Source organism: Dasypus novemcinctus, chromosome 8 (assembly GCF_030445035.2).
Source record: "Dasypus novemcinctus isolate mDasNov1 chromosome 8, mDasNov1.1.hap2, whole genome shotgun sequence".
NCBI classification, from domain to species: domain Eukaryota; kingdom Metazoa; phylum Chordata; class Mammalia; order Cingulata; family Dasypodidae; genus Dasypus; species Dasypus novemcinctus.
This window is the reverse complement of record NC_080680.1, coordinates 52,081,709-52,103,890: the sequence shown is the minus strand read 5'-3', so window position 1 is coordinate 52,103,890 and position 22,182 is coordinate 52,081,709. Positions and strand designations below refer to the sequence as shown.

Here is a 22,182-nt window from a genome sequence, read left to right as displayed (position 1 = left end):
CCTACTAAATAAGTGAATCTTTGCAGGGTACCTTGACCTCTCTTTGTCTCTTTTCCTAAATGGTAAAATGGTGATAATTGTAAATTAATACTTGAAAGGCACTTAGATTAGTGTCTGCCTAATCATAAAACTCACAGAATGCTACTTTTAATCCAGAAGTGAATTTTATTGCAGCACTAACAATATAAATTAGCTAACTTGCAGTATGAATTTAGTGAAGCAATTCCCAAATAAAATTTTGTTACCCATTCCTAATAAACTAGCATTAGTTTATTTTCTCTACTATTTTGGTCAACAAAAGATTGTGTTACACAAAATAGGATATAATTTTACAACTGTAATTATTTTATACAAAGTATATAAGTAAATCTTTTGAACAAGAATGAAATATTATATTCCAGGTATAGCCATTCTACTATATGATATCAAATAAGTCAATGAATTCTCAATGGGCTTTTTAGTCTAGAATCTAGTGTTAACATGTATACTTAATGATCTATAACGAAAACTCATAAAAATGGCACATCCATTCAGAGATTCAAAAATTGACATATGCATTATTAAAAGCAAGATTAATATAACAATATTGACTGTGTGCATTCTAAATTGTAATTTTTGTCTTACATAAATGATAGATTTATCTGTATTTATTCATCTTTCAAATTTAAGAGAATGGGAAATAATATATGCTGAATACTTTGGAGTCCTCAGAAGATAGCATACAATTTTTTTTTGGAGATATGACTTACTTTAGACATTTCCTTGCACTCTTAATACATTTGATACCAAACTGCATATGGTTTTGAGGATTCAAAGAATCAGTTCATTCACAATCAAAATATTTACAATATTTTTTCCCATCAACTACTCTTTTTTTTAGCTGTAATATTTTTAAATTATATTCCTATCAACTACTCTTTGCTACAGATGTTCTGAAATCATTAAATAGATCTTTTCCAGTAAATTAGTATCCCTCTTGATGAATATGTAATTAGCTCAGAAGAACAATTTTCTTGGCAGTCTTAGAAGTGGTCACATATATGTCTACTTCCCACAAAGTAATTCTATATACTCCTTATTAAAATTAATCATCCTTATTGTTTAACAATATTTTGTTAAATATGACAAATTATATTATTGATAGAAAATTATATAAAATAAAAGTTAATTTTGAGAGTTCGGGGGCTTTGAATAATAAGTAAAATATAGCTTTCCAATTTGAAATCATTTAGCCAGGAAAGAGAAAATTAGACTGAAGTTTGTGAAGGAAGTGGAGTGGTTGATGGCAAGTTGAGAACCGTATTTAAGACTAAAAAAAAACATCTTCAATGAAAAGGTGACCTGTCTTTTCTAATGCCTCTTTGCTGAGGATGGACCATAAAAATAATAAACTGACTGTATCAAATATTTATTGCTGTATTTAAAAAGTCCCAAAACTTAGTGGCTTAAATCAACTGTAAAGATTATCCTCAGGATTTCTGTGGGTCAAGATTCAGGAGTGATTTAGGTGGGTGGTTCTGGCTCGTTGTCTCTCATGAGACTTCAGATACATGGTGTAGGGTTCACCTGGAGAGTCGGGCTAGTTGTTGAGGGAAATTCTCAGTTTCTCTCAAGTGGCTCTCTTCTCACTGTTTGACTGTCTTCATGACATGGAAGCTGTTTTCCCCAAAACAGTAATTGATCCAAAAGAGAGCCAGGCAGTGTATATGTACTTATATTTTAATGTTTTCAAAAGTCATATAGTAACACTCCTGCCACATTCTATTTATTAGAATTGAGATGCTAAACCTGACCCACACAAGGGCATGGCCACCTGGACAAAGGGATCATTGGGGGTCATATTAGAGGCTAGCTACCCTGCCCTCTGATCTCCAATGATTCACATCTTCCCATTGACAAAATATACTCATCTCTTGCAAGGGCACAAGAAGCAGAGCATGCCCGGCTACATATCCCCTGCCACAGTGTGGACTTCCACATATTCTCTTTCTTGCTTATGTATCCACCCCACTTTATCTCTGAAGCAAGCAAATGTTTTCCCCCTTATTCAGATATCAGTACCGAGAATCTGCAAAGTCTTAGTTTCATCCTCTAATAGTCTTATCAAAGTTTTCCTCAACACCATTAGCTATCTTCTGAAGATGAATCTATATCTAACTACTAAAATATTTTTCCCCATCTCAATAAATTTGTCTCCCTTCATTCCCATGTTAAACATACAGTTTTTCATATGGCAGGAAAACATTTGCTATATTAAAGAGATAATCATTTCCAAGAGAGAGAAGCTTAAATACTATACAATTTTTAAAGCTTTTTATTACATTCTGTCAGAGGATCAATTAAGGCAAATGGAATCAAAATAAATGATGAGAAGCTAGGAAAACCCTTGACAATAATATTGACCAATGAAGCATAGAATGGGGTCTAGTAAAAGCAATATTTTTTAGCAAGAATCCCATTATTTTTTAGAAATCTCATGGAATTTCCATTATTTGGTTTACAAAAAGTTTTTAACTCAATGATCTGTAAAAGGGATGATAAATGAGCAAATGCCTTAGGAATAAGCATTGCAGGTTTCAACTTGACCACTAATAAAAACATTCTCAGTGATGAATTTTGTCCTCAAAAACTTTTCTTTACTCTATTTCATTCATTCTACTTTTGCCACTGTAATTATTTGAGTGGCTACCAGAACAGTGTGTAGCTGATAATATGCCAGCTGAGCACGTAGAAGAATCTTCCCATACTATCTCTGACTTTTAAACATGGTCTATAGTTTTCAGCATATTTTTAATTTTTAGATTATAATTCCTAATATTTTGATGTTACAGTGAACCACACAAAAATATTTCGATACCTGTGAATGAAAGGTCATGATCATATATACCTTACTTCATACTAGAGCCAGCTTTGACAAAATTATGATGTAGTACATATTCTGTGACTTCCCATCATTGTTGTTAATATCTCCACACCCCTCTCCCTCCATGTGCTCTCTCCCCTGAAATAAACATATCTATTGAGTTATATATCAGGTATCCAGTTATTAAATATAATGTGTTAATAAGAATGCATCCATGAAAAAATGCTCAACATTTTTTCTATCTATCTATTAGGGAAATGCCTATCACAATGAGATACCATTTCACACCTTATAAAATGGCCATTATTAAAAACCAGAAAACTGCAATTACTGAAAAGGGTGTGTCGAAACAGGAACACTCCACTGTTAGTGGGAATATAGAATGGTGCAGCCTCTGTGGAAGACAGTTTGACAGTACTTCAAGAAGCTGATCCAGCAGTCTTTCTACTAGGGATATATTCAGAAGAAATGAAAGCAAGGACGGGAACTGACATTTGCACATTGATGTTCATAGAAGCATTATTCACAATTGCTAAAATATGGAGCCAATCCAAGTCCATCAACAGATGAAAAGATAAACAAAATGTGGTATATACACAGAATAGAATACTATACAATCGTAAGTAGAAATGAAATCATGATGCAAATGACGATATGAATGAACCTAGAGGATAGTATGTTAAGTGAAATAAGCCAAACACAAAAGGAAAAATATTGTATGGTCTCACTGATATGAACTAAATACAATGAGTAAACTCACAGAGGTACATTCTAGAGTATGAGTTACCAGGAAATAGAAGGTGGATTGCGAATGGGAAATGATGCTTAATGTGTGTCTCATTATTTAAAAAGTTAACTGTAAAAGTGTGGAAATGAATAGAGCTGAGAATAACACATTGTAGTAGTCAGCCAAAGGGGTCCTGATGCAAAGTGCAAAGTACCAGAAATCTGTTGACTTTTATAAACGGCATTTATTTGCGGTAGAAGCTTATAGTCACAAGACCACAAAAAGTGAGTTACTTCTCTCACCAAAGTCAGTTGCCCCATGTTGGAGCAAGATGGCTGCTGGTCTCTGCAAAAGTTCAGCCTTCCTCTTCCTCTTAAGCTCCATGATCCCAGCTTCTTGCAATCTCAGCTGCAGGCTGGCATAAAGTTTGCTCTGAAGGTTCCTCATCTGCTTTGAAATAAGTACTCATAACATCTCCTTTCTGTAGAGAAGGAACCAGATGCATAAAGAAGTCATGCAAGGCTACCTGGCTAGTAAGCAAGGGAACTTGGAAATGAGCACAGCCATCTTTCACTATGGAGCTTTAACTCTTAAACTTTATTAGATACTTACTCCAGATGACCAAAAATGGAAACATAGAAAATGTTTTTTCTTTAGAGGTTTGTTTTATTCTTACTCTCTTTGCACCCCCCCCCCCCCCCCCAGTCAGCACAGCAAGTATTCTGCCACTTCCTCAGCAGTCCATCCTCCAAAAATGTAATTCTTCTTATTCATGTTTTGTACTACTTGACATTACTATCACCTCACTCATATTTCCTTTTCTTTTTTTTGGATGCTAGCTTATAGAGCATTAAGAGTTCTATTCTTTCCTTTATTTTCTGAATGTTCTGTGCTCAGTCTCCACTTTTCTAAGAAGTGCTGACCTACTTTGTACAGTTTTTTTTTTGAAAGGGAGGTCTGGGAGTTCTGTCTCCCAGATTGCTTAAATTTCCATTTCCAACTCCTCTGCCTACCCTTAAAGTATTCTTTGGCACTGAGGTGGTAATATGTCTGCTCTCTATAGTTCCAAATAAATTTTTTTCAGTTTTGCCTTCAGATATGTCTTTTCTTATTCACACATTATATTTGTGCAATTTTTGTTCATTCAGTAAATGTTACTGGTTGAGTTTTTATTTATAATTACTATTTTATCCTATTTTGCATTTTTGACTGTGCACACAGAAGACAGATCTTTGTAGCCAAATGTAGTTCATTTCTGCAAATATCTCAGTGACTGTGTTATACCTTGTGTTTGATAATGTCAAATAGGCATTGATAATTAGGTGTAACATGTCCTCAAGGAACTTACAATTAAAATGAAAATATTTTTCCCCATGAACTATAGACAAATAATGCTATTGTTATTACTTTTTTTGAAATCATTTTTTTCCTCTCCCCTCCCCACCCCCCATTGTCTGCTCTCTGTGTCCATTTGCTGTGCATTCTTCTGTGTCTGCTTGGATTCTTGTCAGCAGGAATCTGTGTCTCCTTTCATTGTGTCATCTTGCTGCATCAGCTTTCCATGTGTGTGGGACCACTCCTGTGCGGGTTGTACTTTTTTCCTGTGGGGTGGCTCTCCTCGCAGGGTGCACTCCTTGTACGTGGGGCTCCCCTACATGGGGGACACCCCTGCATGGCATGGCACTCCTTGCACACATCAGCACTGCACATGGACCGGCTCACCACTTGGGTCAGGAGGCCCTGGGTTTGAACCCTGGACTTCCCATGTGGATGTGGATGCTCTATCAGTTGAGCCACACCCCCTTCCCTATTATTACTTTTTAAAAACTTTTTATTTTGAAATAATTTCAGGCATTAAGGGTAGATGCAAAAATAATAGAAAAAAATACAGAAAATTCCAATATACCCCCATACAGATATCCAGATTGACTAACTTTTAACATTTTGACACATTTGTTATATCACTTTTTCTATCTCTCTCTCTCTATCATCTAGATATAATGTTTCCTAAATATTTGTGAGTACGTTTGCTTACATCATTCTCCTTGAACAATGAATTCTTCTATGTATATTTCCTACGAGCAAAGACATTCACTTACATAAAGTCATTAAGGGGAAACGGACTTTGGCCCAGTGGTTAGGGCATCCGTCTACCACATGGGAGGTCCGCGGTTCAAGCCCCGGGCCTCCTTGACCCGTGTGGAGCTGGCCCATGCGCAGTGCTGATGCGCGCAAGGAGTGCTGTGCCACACAGGGGTGTCCCCCACGTAGGGGAGCCCCACGCACAAGGAGTGCACCCATAAGGAGAGCCGCCCAGCGCGAAGGAGGGAGCAGCCTGCCAAGGAATGGCACCGCCCACAATTCCCGTGCCGCTGACGACAACAGAAGCGGACAAAGAAACAAGACGCAGCAAAAAGACACAGAAAACAGACAACCGGGGGAGGGGAGGGGAATTAAATAAATAAAAATAAATCTTTAAAAAAAAAAAATAAAAATAGCTGAAATGTTTAAAATAAATAAATAAATAAAATAAAGTCATTAAAATACAGTTATCAAGTTAAAGAAATTACAATTCCATTATTAGAGTCCAAAATCATACATTGCATTTAGTTGTTATTGTCCCTTTAGTTTTATTTTTCTCTGTCTTTTTTATTGTGGAAATATATATATACTGCCCAATATTTCCCATCACATTCTCAGACATACCATTCAGTAGGATTAATCATATTCACAATGGTGTACTACCTTCATGACCATACATCACCAGAACTTTCCCATCACCACAAAGGAAACCCTGCATCCATTCATGCCCCATTCTAACCCCCTAGCCTTCCACAACCCCAACCGCAATAAACTCTGCTATACTTTTCTCTCTATGAATTTGCATATTAAAGTAATTTCATATAAGTGGAATCAAACAATATCTGTTCTTTTGTGTCTGACTTATTTCATGCAGTGTGATGACAAGGTTCATCTATGTTGCTGCATGTATCAGAAATACATTCCTTTTCATGTCTGAATAATATTCATTGTATGTAAATAGCACATTTTGTTTATCCATTCATCTTTTGTTGGATACTTCAGTTGCTGGCACCTTTTGTCTATTGTCAATAATGTTGCTATGAACATTGGTATGCAAATATCTGTTTGAATCTATCCTTTTGATTCTTTAGAATTAACAAGTAATATGGTAGTAATGTGTTTAACTTTCTGAGGAACTTTATGAGGAAGTGCCAAGCTTCTTTTCACAGTGGCGGCACCATTTTACATTCCCACCAACAGAAACTTGGTTTCTTATCTCCCCCCTTCCTCTGTGGCACTAGTTATTTTCTGTTGTTTTGTTTTGCATTTAATGATAGCCATCCTAATATGTATGATATGGTATCTTTTTGTGGTTTGATTTGCATTTACCTAATGGCTAATGATGTTGAACATTGTTTCATGTGCTTACTGAGGCATTGTATAACTTTTTTGAAGTTGTATCTGGTCAAGTCTTTTGTTCATTTTAAAACTAGTTTGTCATTTTCTTGTTAAGTTGTGGTGTTCGTACTATAACTTGGATTTAACATCTTTGTCAGATATACGATTTCCAAATTTTTTTCCCATTCTGTTGCTTGTCCTTTTACTTCCTTGATAATGTCCTTAGATGCTCAAAAGATTTTAATTTTGATAAAGTCCAGATTATCTTTTTTTTCTTTTTTATCCATGTTTTTGTGTAAAGTCTAAGATTCCATTGCCTGATAAAAGGTCCTAAAGTTATTTCTTTATGTTTTCATTTAAGACTTTAATAGTTTTAACTGTTATATTTAGGACATTGATCCATTCTGAGTTAATTTTTGTATATGGTGTGATATAGGGGTACACTTTCATTCTTTTGCATATGGAGACCCAGCTTTTGTGGTACATTTTTAGAAGGGACTATTTTTTTCCCATTAAGTGGGCTTGGCATACTTGTCAAAAATCAGCTGTCTCCTCATAAACCAGCCAAGAAAGAGATTTGCTAAGATGTAAATCGATGCCATGCTTTTCACAAAATTTCTTTTGTTTTGTAAGATATAGTTATTTTTCATTAAAAATGTCATTTGTATTTAAAAATCAATTGGCAGTAGATATGTGTATTTACTTGTGAATGCTATATTCTGATCCATTGGTCTCTATGCCTCTCCAGTGCCACAATGTTTTTATTTCTGTAGCTTTGTAATAAATTTTGAAATCAGGAATTGTGATACCTCCAGCTTTGTCCTTATTTTTCAAGATGGTCTTGGATATTTGGATTCCTTGCCCTTCCATATCAATTTGGTGGTTAGCTTTTTTGATTCCGTAAATAAGGCTTTTGTAATTTTGATTGAGATTGCATTGAATTTGTAGGTTGCCTTGGGTAGCATTGATATCTTAATAATATAGACTTGAAGTCATGAGCATGGAATTTTTTCTATTCATTTAGTCCTTGTCTAATTTTTTTTCCTTAATGATTTGTAGTTTTCACAAGTCCTTTTTTTTGAAAGATGTATTATTTCTCTCCTCCCTCCCCACCCCCCATTGTCTGCTCTCTGTGTCCATTCACTGTGTGTTCTTCTGTGTCTGCTTGTATTCTCATCGGACAGCACTGGGGATCTGTGTGTCTCTTTTCATTGCATCATTTTGCTGCAAGTGGGCTGCGGTTTCATGCAGGGCAGCTCTCCTTGCACAGCGGCCACTCCTTGCAAGGGGTGCACCCTTATGTGGGGGCATCCCTGCGTGGGCTAGCACTCCTTGCGCACAGCAGCACTGCACATGGGTCAGCTCACCACACAAACCAGAAAGCCCTGGGTATCGAATGCTTAGACCTCCTGTATGGCAGGCGGATGCTCTATCTGTTGAGCCACATCTGCTTCCCTTCATAAGTCCTTTACATCCTTGGTTATCACATATTTTAAAGACAGAAATCTATTCTTAGATATTTTTTATTATTTTAGTTACTATTGTAAATGAAATTGTTTTCTTGAGTCCCTTTTTGGATTGTTCATTTCTGGTGTATAAAACATCATGGATTTTTCTCCATTGATCATTTATCTAGCCACTTTTATGAATTTGTTTATTAGATGCAGTACCTGTCTTGTAGATTCTTCAAGAGTTTTAATATATAAGATCATGTCATCTTTGAATAGGGATAGTTTTACATCTTCCTTTTCAATCTAAATATTTTTAAATTTTCTTTTTCTTGCCTTATTGCCCTATCTAGAATGCTTAGTAACATATCGGATAGCAACAGTGAAAGAAGGTATCCTTGTCTTGTTTCTAGTGTTTTGACAGCTGTTGCCTTGAATACCAGGAGCTAGCAGGGAAAAAGAAAGTTTTGCTGGGTTTAGGGTTCTTATTTTCTTTCAACAGTTTGAAATTGACATTCCATTTAATCTTACCGAGGTTCCCTTGTACATGAATTGCTTTTCTCTTTAGTCCTTTGGGATTTTCTCTTTGTGTTTGGCATTCAACAGTTTTATGATAATGTATCTTGGAATGTTAAATTTGGGTTTATTCTATTTGTGCTTTCTGGATTTGTATATTCATGATTTTCATTAAATTTGAGCAATTTTCTTCGCTTATTTCCTCAACTTATTTCTTCCAACCCTTTCTTTTCTCTGTTACCTCATTATGTAGAAATTGGCATGCTCGATGGTGTCCCAGGGGTCTCTTCAGCTTTCTTCACTTTTCTTCATTATTTTCTCTTTCTTCTCCTCAGACTGAATAATTTGATTGCCTTATCTTCAAGTTTACTGGTTCTCATATGCTGGATCCAATTTGCTATTGAACCCCACTGTGGAATATGTTCTGTTACTGTGTTTTTCAACTGTTTAGTTCTTTTTTAAATGATTTTGTGTCCCTTTATTTATTTTCACTTTTGGATCATCTATCATTTTCCTGATTTCCTTTAGTTCTTTCTTCATGTTTTCCATTAGCTAGTTGAAAACACTAAAGAAATCAGGCACTTTATCTGTTTGGAAATATGATACTTGGGTTGGGGGATAGTTTATGTGACTACTGACTGGACATTAATTTTATTTTTATCCTCCCCACCCCCCTTGAGGCTTTTTGCATGCTGTCTCCTCTCTGTGTCCATTTGCTGTACATTCTTCTGTGTCTGTATTTATTTATTTTTTCCCCTCCCCCCTTGTGGCTTGCTTGCTGTCTGCTCTCTGTGTCCATTCCCTGTGCATTCTTCTGTGTTCTCGCTTGTCTCCCTTCTTTTTGTTGTGTCACCTTGCTGAGTCGGCTCTCCGTGGTGCCTGCAGGTGGGGCGGTGCTCCGGAGCCTACCAGCCTGCCTTCACAAGGAGGTCTAGGGTTGTGAACTGAGGGCCTCCATAGGGTAGATGGGAGCACATCTGATTGAGTCACAGCCACTTGCCCTGGACTGTAATTTTGAAGTATCAGATTGTGTACTGACCAAGAAGCTGTTGGAAATGTGTTTTTGGATTGAGGTTGGAACCAGTGGTATACACTTGAGTGTCACCAACATTTATTTGGTAGCTGGATCCTTGAGAATGTGTAAGATTTCTATGGTGTACATGATGGCAGTAGATGAGCCACAAAGATGGGTGAATTCTGCTATGCAATGAGAGATATGATAGGAGGAACAAACAAAAAAATAAGCAACAGGAAGTGTTGGAGAAGTAAGAAAGTAGAAAGCAAAAACTGGAGGTGAAAATATATTTGAGGACTAGAGAGTGGTCAACCATGTCAGTTGCTTTACAGGTCAGATCAGCACTGAAAGTAGAATATTAGATTTGGAAATAAAGAAGTCAATACATACCTTAATAAAGACAATATGCAAATTTTAATAACTGAAAAGGGAGTTCTCAAAGTGGTCTTGAACACGATATGCATAATATTAGTGTTCATGGACTTTGTGAACTCTGTTAACGCTAATTAAGACCTTTTACTAGAGTAGGACAAAGAATAAAACACAAACAAAGCAAGGTGGATATCGCCAAAATATTAGGCTTTTAAATTAATGCACATACAAGTAACAGAAAGACACAATCATTCCCTGTGCACAATTCATATCAAGAGAATTGAAATGTATTTTTTTTTATTACATTAGTAAGGATTTTCTCCACCCTTCTTGCTCTCTGCTATTAGCTTATCTTCATGTTACCTTCTTCTTTAAGGGTTCTCAATACCAATTTATACATCCACACTGATTAAGATACCTATATTTATGACAGTGCCACATTAATATTCCAATTTAGCCTTATATTTAAGGACACAAAATTAGATGGCAAGTCAGGCTTTATTTTCAAATAATCAAACAAACAAACAAACATCATATGATATTTTCTAAGTGAATAACTGAATGCTATTGGGTGTTTCAAAAGTAAATTTTGCCATGAGGTGGGGTAGCTGAAAAACCATTTGTGAACCAGGCAAAACTTGAACTATTATAGTTATTGATTGGGCAGTCTCTTAAAACACATCACAGGGAGAGTACATGGAGATGGAATTGTGTTTGGTATGTTTAGAGATCAGTGAACCAATGTTTGGACAGGATTACGGTACTCATATAAAGAGATGTGGTAGATCACATTGGAACCAGGAAGGAGAGACTCGGGGGTTTAATGAGATCAGACTTGATCCTGATGACAGCTAACACTAGGGCTTTTACAAACTTAGTGTAGCCACTAGGACCTTTTTCCAAACATAATTTCAAACGTACAATTTATAACATGGATGAAAGCAGAGCTTCTCTGGTTGCAATGAGACAAGAGCACTGCTATTCTCCACACCCCCAGCTTTAGGCGTCTTTATAATTGAATGTTAAAACTTATACTTCAGACAATTAATCTAAAAAACTGGTAAGACAGAGAGGACTAGAAGATCAAGAGCAATATTGTATTTGTGTAAAAATGAGAAAATTAGTCCACACTGGAGTTGGAAAAATGGAAATAAGTTAACGCTTTTGTAGATGCAAATTGTACATTTGCACTTTATTTGGTGCATGATAGCAAGATGCTGAAGAGGGGAGGGAGTAGTAACATTATGATTAATATGATCAATTAATAAATAATTACAGTGTATTGAATTCACACTCCATGCCAAATTGTGTACTACTTGCTCACATTCATTAAATTAATGCACTGGAATTAGAATATAAAGCTGGGATGGCAATATTCTTGATTTCAAAGTCTCTGTCCTTTGCTGCAGATCCCTCTTTCTTCCAAAGATAACACAATATTTTGAATGAAAGTGACTAAAGTATGTTAGTGTTGTTTGTAAATTGTGAAGTATTTGTGTTTAAAGTAAATTTTCTTTGACCACATTAGATGTGAGGTTATGGCAATACATAGGAGAAGAAATGTCTGGCAGGCCATTAAAGATAGGGAAACTGGGCCCAGAACAGAGGTGGGTCTTATGTGAAAGTACTTCTGACACTATTTATATCAGCAATTTTACTAACACCCTCAGATCTGATGCTTCACTAGAAAGACTCATATAAGACTCAGCATATGTTTCACTCACTGCTAAGACTTAATAGAGTGGCAAAATAAAGATCCACAGTTGACTCAGGGAGGGAAAAAAACACATCATGTAAAATATGAAGGATAATATGTTCAGGTTTCACATACTTTTCTGAAAGGGCTGCCCATAATGTGCAATCTTCCCAGAAAAGAAATGCAGTAACATGTATATAATGCTTCTGCCTAGAAAAGCCCATTTGAGACTCAAAGTCTAAGGGGTTTGGGGAAGTAGCAATAGCTGCTTAGTCACAACAACCAAAATTCCAGATATGCAGATGGGAAAGAGATCTTCACCTTAAATCACATTGTGCAATCTACTAGGCAGGCTGTACAGCAAAACAACCTTATCAAATTGATGAAAATGTTTGAAAGCCAAATTCCCATAAGCAGGTTCTTCTAAAGACCTGGAAATGCTACGCTAAAATCTTTCCTGCACATCTTTCAAAATTAAAAAAAAAAAAGCCTGGTATTATGAAAGCTAAATGATAGGCAATCTGTAAAAAGAGAAATGTAGAAGAGTGAGAATTAATTATTGGTTTACTACCACATTGATGAGGTCCACTATTTATTCGAAATTGGTACACATGCAAAAATAAATTATAAAGTTTGATGACCAGAGGAATTAAAATATATGAAGCAATGTTATTTAAATAATCAATTTTATGAATGATCAAGCAAGCCCCTGAAAGTGAGAAAAGAACTTGGAGGTATGAAAAAATTAAAAATGAGCATGGTGATATTATGGTTATTAAATATTAATTGTAAATTGTAACATAAGATAAGTGAATGTCACATTTTCATAAAATAAGCAGAGGAAAGGGTCAAGAAAATAAGTTTAATTTTCAACAAATTTCATAACAATACAAATATGCATTCAACTTTTACTTCATAGTGTCATTCCTAAATTATTGAATTGATATATGGACCCCTAAAATTAGATGTGTTCAAGGCTAAAGAAAATATACTTCCATATCTTACTTTAAAAATGAAATATAAATATCCAATTTATTTTCTCTTAACAAAATATTTTTATAGGGTCAAAATTAAAGGCATGTTTTGTTATTTTACTCCTTTAGTAAATTTGTTTATATATATTTTTCTCTTGGACACAGTATTTTAACAGAAGTTTCTGGGATTTTGAGTGCTAAGATCTACATCTATATGTGTGTTTATTTTACATAGGTATATCTGTGTCTAACCTATCTCTATTTACCAACATCATATTTCTTGTTGCTAATTGATGGTTTTTCTAGAAGTAAAATAGAAATGATTAACTTGTTTCCCTTTCCCCTTTAATTCACCACATTCTTCCTCACAACCACTTTAAATGGAACAACATGTATGTATCAGGAGGTAAAAGGTTATAATGTAGCCTGAGAAATATGGGAATATGTAATAGTATAATAGTGTCCTGACAAAGGTAACTGATTGAATTATCTTGGACACAACCCCCACCTGTAGAATTGTGGAAACCCTACTTTCCTTCAAATGAATTCTACCTGCCCAAATCTACTGCATATGTATCAAAGAGGATCCTAAATGTAGTCCTGAAGATAAGATAACACACAAAGATCTTCAGTTTCTCTCAGTGACAGCTACTTGGTTGATGCCTTGATATTTTTTCTCTCTTCTAACATGAATGATGTGGTTTCATAGCTAATTGCTAAGGCTTCCTACCACTACTGAAAATGCATTTTGGAACCCAGATTGCCCTGTTGATACTCTTGATTTCAGATTGTTCCTCTTCTGTTTAATACATCCACAGATATATTTATTGATGCTATAATACTGCTTATAAATTCCAGACAAAGCTTGTATTCTGCAAAATTTTAATCAAAGTAAACATTTATAGGGAAAATACGGTTGGAAGCCAACCACTTAAAAAAATGTTATCATTGTAATATTAACAAAAACAACTAGCATATTTTCTAACAAAAATATTAGCATATTTTTAAAAAGACATGCTAAATTATAATTATTTTTAAAATTACAGTGTAGAGAAAAGATTTCTTTAAAGGGGAGGGGGAAACATGTAAAGCTTAACAGGTGTCTAAGGAAGGGCTAAGAATGGGGAGAATTACATAGTAAACACCTTTAATTCAAAGCATGTGGCCAAACTGAGCCAAAAATAAAATATCCAGGTGAATGGACACAGTGTATTGTTTTCTTCTACAGCTTGTTACATTTGACTATGTAATGTGTTTTGCTTTCAGCAGCAATATTTGGTGGCACAAAATATAATTAATGTAAAGGGAAAATTATAAGATAAAATAATTCTTTTATTTATTAAATATATACGACGTAATTCTTATCACAGAAATGTACATTAAAAGAGAAACTTTTCTCAATTTGTGTTACATGTAGTATTATAAATTCTGTTGACAGTAAAACAAATGTAACAGATCATTTTTGAATTCTGTTTTCTTTCTTTCTTTGATTCAGTTTAGTACAGTCCCTTTCTTTAAGACTCAGATATGAGTTACACAGACTGGGCAAGAAGCCAGTCTGAGGTCTGTCACACACATAGATTTCCTTTTCACAGCCAATTATTTTTCCTTGACTAAGTTTCACTCTTAAACTCTCATTTCCATCAAATGAGCCTCCTCAATTCCAATGATGTATGGCTTTTAAGTAAGTCTAACCAGCCCTCCAAATATACCTGGACATATCTGAGTTAATCTTAATTATATAAGACCGACTTCCAGTCTAGGATTTTCACACCACATTCAAAATTGGATCATTCCATACTTATATAGTTTGGCAAGTTGTTAGGAAGATGTGTTTCCTAGAAGCCTGGATATCATTCAAATCTTCTCCAGGTACTCTTGGCATTATGTACACAAGAGTGTGTGCACAGTAGATTATTCTGGAAGGTCCGTCAACAATTTAAACCATAATACACATAAAACACCACACTGGAACTCCTTCAGGACCTAACACCAAGTATTTCCATCATTGAAGGAGCAGACCTTCATTATTCCAACTTAGAGCATCATAAGGTAATTGTTCCCCATTCCTATTCCCCAAAATAATGGTGTCCTTTTCTTGATATGCCCACTTTGGTTCTCATCTTCTTAAAGTCTGAATGAATAGTAGTGGATTCTTTTTCATAAGTCACTTTTGATGTGGTTATATAACAAGGTGGTGCATGAAAGACAGGGATGGATCTTGTAGAGAATAATTGGAAGAGAAGCTTTGAAGACCTAATCCAAAATCAACATTTACAACACTCCTTCACTTTTCTTCTATCTGATTTTCCTGTATAATAATGAAAGGCAAATAAAATCAAATGATATCTTTTGTAATTCAAGAGCTCATGAAGATAGTCTCAAAAGGCTAAAATTCAAAAGAAATGACACGAAAGTCTAGAAAATGTAAAATGCTTGTTCATCTCACAAACTCATGTGTACTAGTGCACCATTCATTAATCTCATAGGTAATTTTTATGTTTAAAATCCACTTAGTCTAAAGTTGGGCACATCCTGCGGCTGACTTAAAGCACAGGCAGGAGCACCTTTGCAACTTCAGTTCCCTGGCAAGCTCTTCTCAATATCCCTTTGTGATAGGAAGGACTCTCAGCATGACTCTCCCTGTAACCTCTGCTGTTGCCTTTTATCCAGCTTTTTACCATGCTGTGCTTAGACCAGGTGTCTAATATTGATTCTACTTCTGAGACTCAGACAACATTCAGACTTCCACCATCAGCAGATGTGTAACTTGAGCAAGCGTATTTGTTAACCAGCGAGCTGCTTACAGACATCTTTGTCACCTTGATATCTCTCACAGCTCTCTGTAAAACATTGTTTCCTAACCGCCGCAGGAAAGGAAGTCCTTTCCACTAATAGTGGAACTTCCAACTGCTCTACATTCCTTGTGGATAGCAGATTGCCAAGCATTGGGTCCTTGGACAGGTGATAGGGGAAGTGCCAGGGTAATTTAGGTTGCTCCTTATGTACATGACTAAGGCAATTTCTTTTACACTTTTTATAGGTAAAAGACAGTCAAAGAAACCTTTTTTAAAAATGCAACTAATTATCACTCTCTAATTGCAAACTATAGCTATGGGGTTTATAGAAAGCTGTGGGGTTTGTAGAAATTTTAAGGATGATGCCGAGCCTGAAGTTCCTTATCAATGTTTCTTTGAACCCCAAGGGTCTGATAATGTCAACTAAGATTTAATTGGTGCTCTGAGGTTCATTGTGCAAATCTGTTTCCACTTAAACATGTTAACTAATTAAGGGTCTTTTTTTAAATTGTGCCATAACCATCCATTTTTTCTGTGCCTCCTTCCCTTTGTCCTCATTCCAATTTAAATAAATTCATGCTTTCCCATGGTCATCTTTGATTCCTGATCAAATTAACACTGTTAATTTACAGGTCTATTTGACTTAAATAATTTTGATTAGGAACATTATTTTGATTGACTCACTAAATATGGTGTAGAGAATCCTATAATAGGATGATCGTAACTCCTTGAGTCTCAATACTTAATGTCTTGGGGCTATTAGGAAAACCTGATTTTACTGAAGTTTAAGGATTGATGGAGGGAGGCTACCATGGAACAGATCTGACATCAACATAAAATATAGAGTTGGAATAGTTACTGCCTTCTTGCATTAAAAATAAAAATATCTCCCTTCCAGAGATGGATGTAGATTTCCTGGGGTCTGATGCTAATAAGACAGTGTATACTCTGTTAAAAAAAAAAAAAAAAAGCAAATTTGCCTCTAGGGTGCTGGAATGAGTTATTGGAGATGAGAGGTCCTGAAGCTTAAGTTTTGGTAGTTTCTCTTAAATCCCTCTGTGCTCTGTACTTATCCTTACCCTTATCTCTCAATCTCCCCACCTTTTGAACTAGCTGTCAAGGAAAAACTCCAGAATTTCCTTTTCTCTAATTTATAGAATTATTTCCCTTATCTCAAACTATATCCTTCATAAGACAGAGTTTTCTAAAATCAAAATCCCATCATGCATAAGGTATTTCTTCATGTACACAATAGAATCTAAGAAATGGATGCACTTATTTCTTATTAAATGACATTTTAAAAAAGGAGAAATTATTAGCATAGCATCTGGAAGTAAGAGTATGTGTATGGAAACAATAAATGATGAACAGTCTTCTGTGGTGTCTGTGGTAGAGACAGAAGCTGTAACAGGAATAACAGTTATAATTAATATCAGTAGTTGTTATTATCATTACATTTGCAGGGGGAAAAACCCTTAATTTCAGTATTTTTCCTATTACTTGGTTACAGAAAATAGCTGGATCTGTACTTTTGAGATTTTTATTGCTTGCAATAATGGGATCATAGGAAATAATATAACCCTTTGTCATTTCTTACCTTTTACATCATTTCAACCCCAATTAAAAAGACAAGGCCTGTACTTTCAGGTACACAAGATCACTGAAGACACTTCAGAAATACACCCAGGCTGAGTTTTCTCTTAAGATTTTGTCATATGAGTTGCCATTGCAGCATGGTCAAAGTTGCAGGAAAGACTATTTGGGGAGATGGTAGTATAGAATACCACACATTGCCTTCAATCTTTGTGGTTGGAGAGAAAGAAATAAATGTTGGCGTTTCTTCTACAAGCCCTGTGACACCCTGGTTGATCAGACTGAGAGAGACTTAAGTACTTAAGTTACACAGTCATTGATTGGGGAGCTGGTGTAGCTCAGTGGTCTGAGCAACTGCTTCCCATGTATGAGGTCCCAGGTTCAATGCCCAGTACCTCCTGGGGGAAAAAAAAAAACATGCAAGAAAACCCCACCAAAAGCAACACTAGAGGCATTGGCTGATGAGGGATATGGGACTTGAAATTTACTCTGAACTATGTATTAAAGACTGAAACAATACCTGGAGTTGATGATAACTTTGACCTAACTGATACCACAAGTTGGTTATTCTTGAACAGGTTATAAATTCCCTCTCTTTGTCTCTTGTTTTCTCATTATTATGTTATTTGCAGTACAGTCTACCGACCACAACTGTTAGGCCCATCTCATCACCTTAGTGACTATTATTTGCCTATTTTAATTTTAGCCTAAGGAAAATGTAAATTTGACATACATCTGCTTTCAAATTAAAATGTATGCCAATGCCAAACTAAATGATTTGAGAATCATTCAGAATTTTGGATTATCCATATCACTACTTCCTTCCAATTACATAACTAAAAATAATAATTTAAAACAGACACTACTCATTCATCAAATTTAATAATTAAGGCAGGGGTCAGGTTGAATTACTGTTGATAGTCAAAACCCTCTATAGCCTCCGAGTCCTATATCCAGCACCCAGCAAGAGAGCTGAGTCTTCAGCTCTGGCCAGCGCTGCAGTGAAGCTGCTGAGACAGCTGCACGTATGAGCATCCCCAAGCAGCACGTTGGAAGTTGCTCTCAGCAATAAACACATTGAGCCCTTGTTGACTATATCCTGTTCTCCACACATCTAATGTAATTATCTAACTAACTTCTGGCTCTTCTGAAGAGGCAGGATTATCTGTAAAGTGTTAGAAGGAACATCAGATGTTGATCACTCCAGGAAGATCCAAAACATTTGGAAGGCAGTTGCAACTAACTGATGTCAAGGTCCCTCCAGCTACAGCATGGGTACCATAGTGGACAAGATAGACAACCACTACTGCTGGGACCCCCTGCAGGGGAAGCAGTACGTGCAGAAGGACAGCCACTGCTATTGCCTGATGCTTTGACAAGTTCTGCACCTGTGCAGAATGCCCCAAGCCCATTGGCACAGATTCTAAGGAGCTGCACTGTAAGAACGACTACTGGCAGGACACCTGCTGTTGGTGTGCCAAGTGCCTTCACCTTTCGGCCAAAGAGATCTTTGTGGCCAAGGAGAACAAGATCCTATGTAACAAGTGAGTCACTTGGGAGGACTCCCCCATGTGCAAAGCATGCTTCAAGCCAATAGTGGCAGGAGATCAAAACATGAAGTACAAAGGGACCATCTGGCACAAAGACTGCTTCGCCTTCAGCCACTGCAAGCAAGTCATTGGGACTAGAAGCTTCTTCCCAAAGGGAAGGAAGTTTTACTGCGTGACTTGCCACAAGGCCAAATTTGCCAAGCACTGCATCAAGTGCAACTAGGCCATCACCTCTGGAGGAATCACTTACCAGGATCCGCCCTGGCATGGCAGGGCTTTGTGTGTTTTACCTGCTCTAAGAAGCAGGCTGGGCAGCGTTTCACCTCAGTGGAGTACAAGTATTACTGCATGTATTGCTACAAGAACTTTGTGGCCAAGAAGTGTGCTGGAGGCAAGAACCCCATCACTGGGTTTGGTAAAGGCTCCAGTGTGGTGGCTTGTGAGGGACAGTCCTGGCATGACTACTGACTCCACTGCAAAAAGTGTTCCGTAAATCTGACCAACTTTTGTGCTCTGTTCTCCATGAGCAGCAAGTGTATTGCCCCGACTGTGCCAAAAAGCTGTAAATTGGCAGGGGCTCCTGTCCTATAAAATGGAATCTGAGTCTTGTTCTTTGTGTCCTCCTTCTCTGCCCTGTACCATCTGCAGGGAAAGAGTGATATGTCACTGCCTCAAAGCTGCCCCTTCTGTTGTTGTTCCCAATTTACAGTATTATTCAAAAAAAGGGCACACAGTGGTCATTTTAGGATTTATCAAAAAAAGCAATCCTGCAAGCTGACTTAATTTCTCTCCTGCTGCAATTGAAAGATGGAAACTTAGACTCTTCTGCATGTTTTTCATAGAACAGGTTAACCATTTAGCCACTTAATGATATAAGTAAGAAGCATTAAGAGATACCCTCCCCCGCACTGAGATGGCATTCAGGCTCACGTGGGTCCCCACCGTGCTGTCACATGTGTAGTCACATGACAAGCAAGAGTACAGCTGCTGCTTCAACTCGGCTGCTCGCCCAATTCTGTGAGCAGAGAAAGAACGTACCGAAATGCATGGCTGAACTTCCTCAAGACTATTACCTTCCTTCTGTTATTTTGTGCTTTCAAATGACTAATACGAATTTCCTGAAAATTAATATTTGAACTTAACTCTTGACTCTAAGCTGACCTTGTTCCATACTTATGTTTGATTTCCCTGTGTGCTATGTTCTCTGAGTGTTCGGACTTTTAAAGTGTGGAACGTGCAGGTGATTTGGAAAGAGTAGGGCTGGTCTGAGAAAACGAGCCTGTTTCAGATGGACTGGGACACAACAAATCCTTTTGGAAGCTTGATGAAACTAATCCCATGGTCCTTTGTGTGTGTGTGTATGTGTTTTCAATTAATAATGTTTTCTTTTTTTGCTGTTATTTTCATTCATAGCAACATAGCTTGAGTTTTGGAATTTGCTTAGAAAGATTTGATTTTGATCCACTCAAGACTAAGATTCCATAAAAGTAACCATAAAACTCTAGAAGGGTACCTGAGGAGGCTGCCAGAGCTATCGTGGACATGGACATGAGGTCAAAATAGCTCAAGTTGATCCCTTGTGACATGATAGTTGTCTGTTCTTTGCTCATGTGTTAGGGAGACTACCAAGACCCTTTGCTTGTGATTCCTAGGATTTTTCCTCAGTAGCTTAGCTGGATCTCTGGGGGGAGTGGAGAGGCCACCATCCTCACATGTAGAACTGAATTTCCACCTACTGCTTACGTGAAATACAGGATCACCTACTTACTGCATTCTACATGATTATATTACATAGTATGAGACAATATCAACAGTAAAATGTCATTAGGCAATATATATCAACATTCTTGTTAGGGTTGGTTAGGGAAACTGGTGCCTCATTTCTACATTTTGTCCTAAGCTATTAGCATCTAAAGTTTCAGTGTATCCTTACAGAAATAAAACAGCATATAAATTAAAAAAAAAATTCATTATGTCATACAAGCTAATAATTTAAACAGGATTAAAGAAGAACATTTTAAATAGTATAGGCATCTTTTAAAACATACTTGACTTCTTAGAATTATCTATTTTGGTACAAACAATACCATAATCTATGGTGAAAATAATCATTATACTTCATCAAATGTAAAAAAAATGTTTACTGCTTGTAATGTATTTTCACTCTCCTATTTCTATCTGAGCTCTGTTATTTTTCCTTTTCTCTTTGAACCTGTAGGAATGATTACTTTGGAAGAGGCAGACGGATAGTAGGAGGTGGGTAGGATCCAGCGTTTAGACTGAAATTATTCTTGGTCAATGGTTTACATTATGGTTTATATTTTGCACCATATACTTTTATAGGTTTTGACAAAATTTAAAATGGCCTGTATCCATTATTGTGACACCATGCAGAACAATTTTAATGCCCTAAAAATTCCCTATGTTCTATCTATTCTATTCTCTCCTCTTCCCCTCAGAAACAACAAAGTTTAAATTTTTGAAGAATAAGACTCATAATTACTTGCAGTAATATTGAGGGCTTGGCATAGTGATCTGTTTTCTTTTATTAGGCACTGCCAGGTTCTCAAGAGATTCTTGTCTCTCTAATTGAGAACATAATAGGACTCCCAGGATGGGAGTTTAATATTTTCTTGTTTATTGTATGGGTCTCCACCCACTGAGATAACATACTATGACAAGATGAACTCTTACATAATCCATAGAGGCATCCTCAGGTGCACCATATCCTGCACATCCCCCATACCCATACCCAAGACCCTACCCAGAGTTCACCTGCTCCTTCCTTCAACCCTCCCCCCCACTTCCATGAATAGTCCAACCCAACCCCCACCTCACTGCTCCACCTCACAGACCAGTACCACTGAGCCCAATCACATCACTGTGCCACTCTCATGCCCATCCACTGCCCCTACACCTTTCCACTTTATCATTGGTTTTGCCCATATGGGCATTGGCTCACCTCTACTCCTTTTCTATCTCCTCTTAACCTATCTTCCAGATTCTAGCTCTGTGAGTCTGTTCAATTTGCTTAAGTCATATCAGTGAGATTATGTAGTATTTGTCCTTCAGTGACTGACTTACCTCACTCAACAAAGGGTCTTCAAGATCCATCCATGTTATCCCATGGATTAATACTGCATTCCTTCTTACAGCTGAGTAATATTCCATTGTTATGTATATACCAGACTTTGCTTATCCATTCATCTG

At 36.6% G+C, this 22,182-nt stretch overlaps 1 long non-coding RNA gene and 1 pseudogene across 1 annotated transcript in view; both read left to right on the top strand.

Annotated features, from left to right (window-relative positions):
• Positions 1–19,582, top strand: part of LOC101447038 (four and a half LIM domains protein 1 pseudogene) — a 69,467-nt pseudogene extending 49,885 nt beyond the window's left edge.
• Positions 1–22,182, top strand: part of LOC131279446 (uncharacterized) — a 1,072,160-nt gene that overhangs the window by 441,211 nt on the left and 608,767 nt on the right. The window lies entirely within an intron of this gene.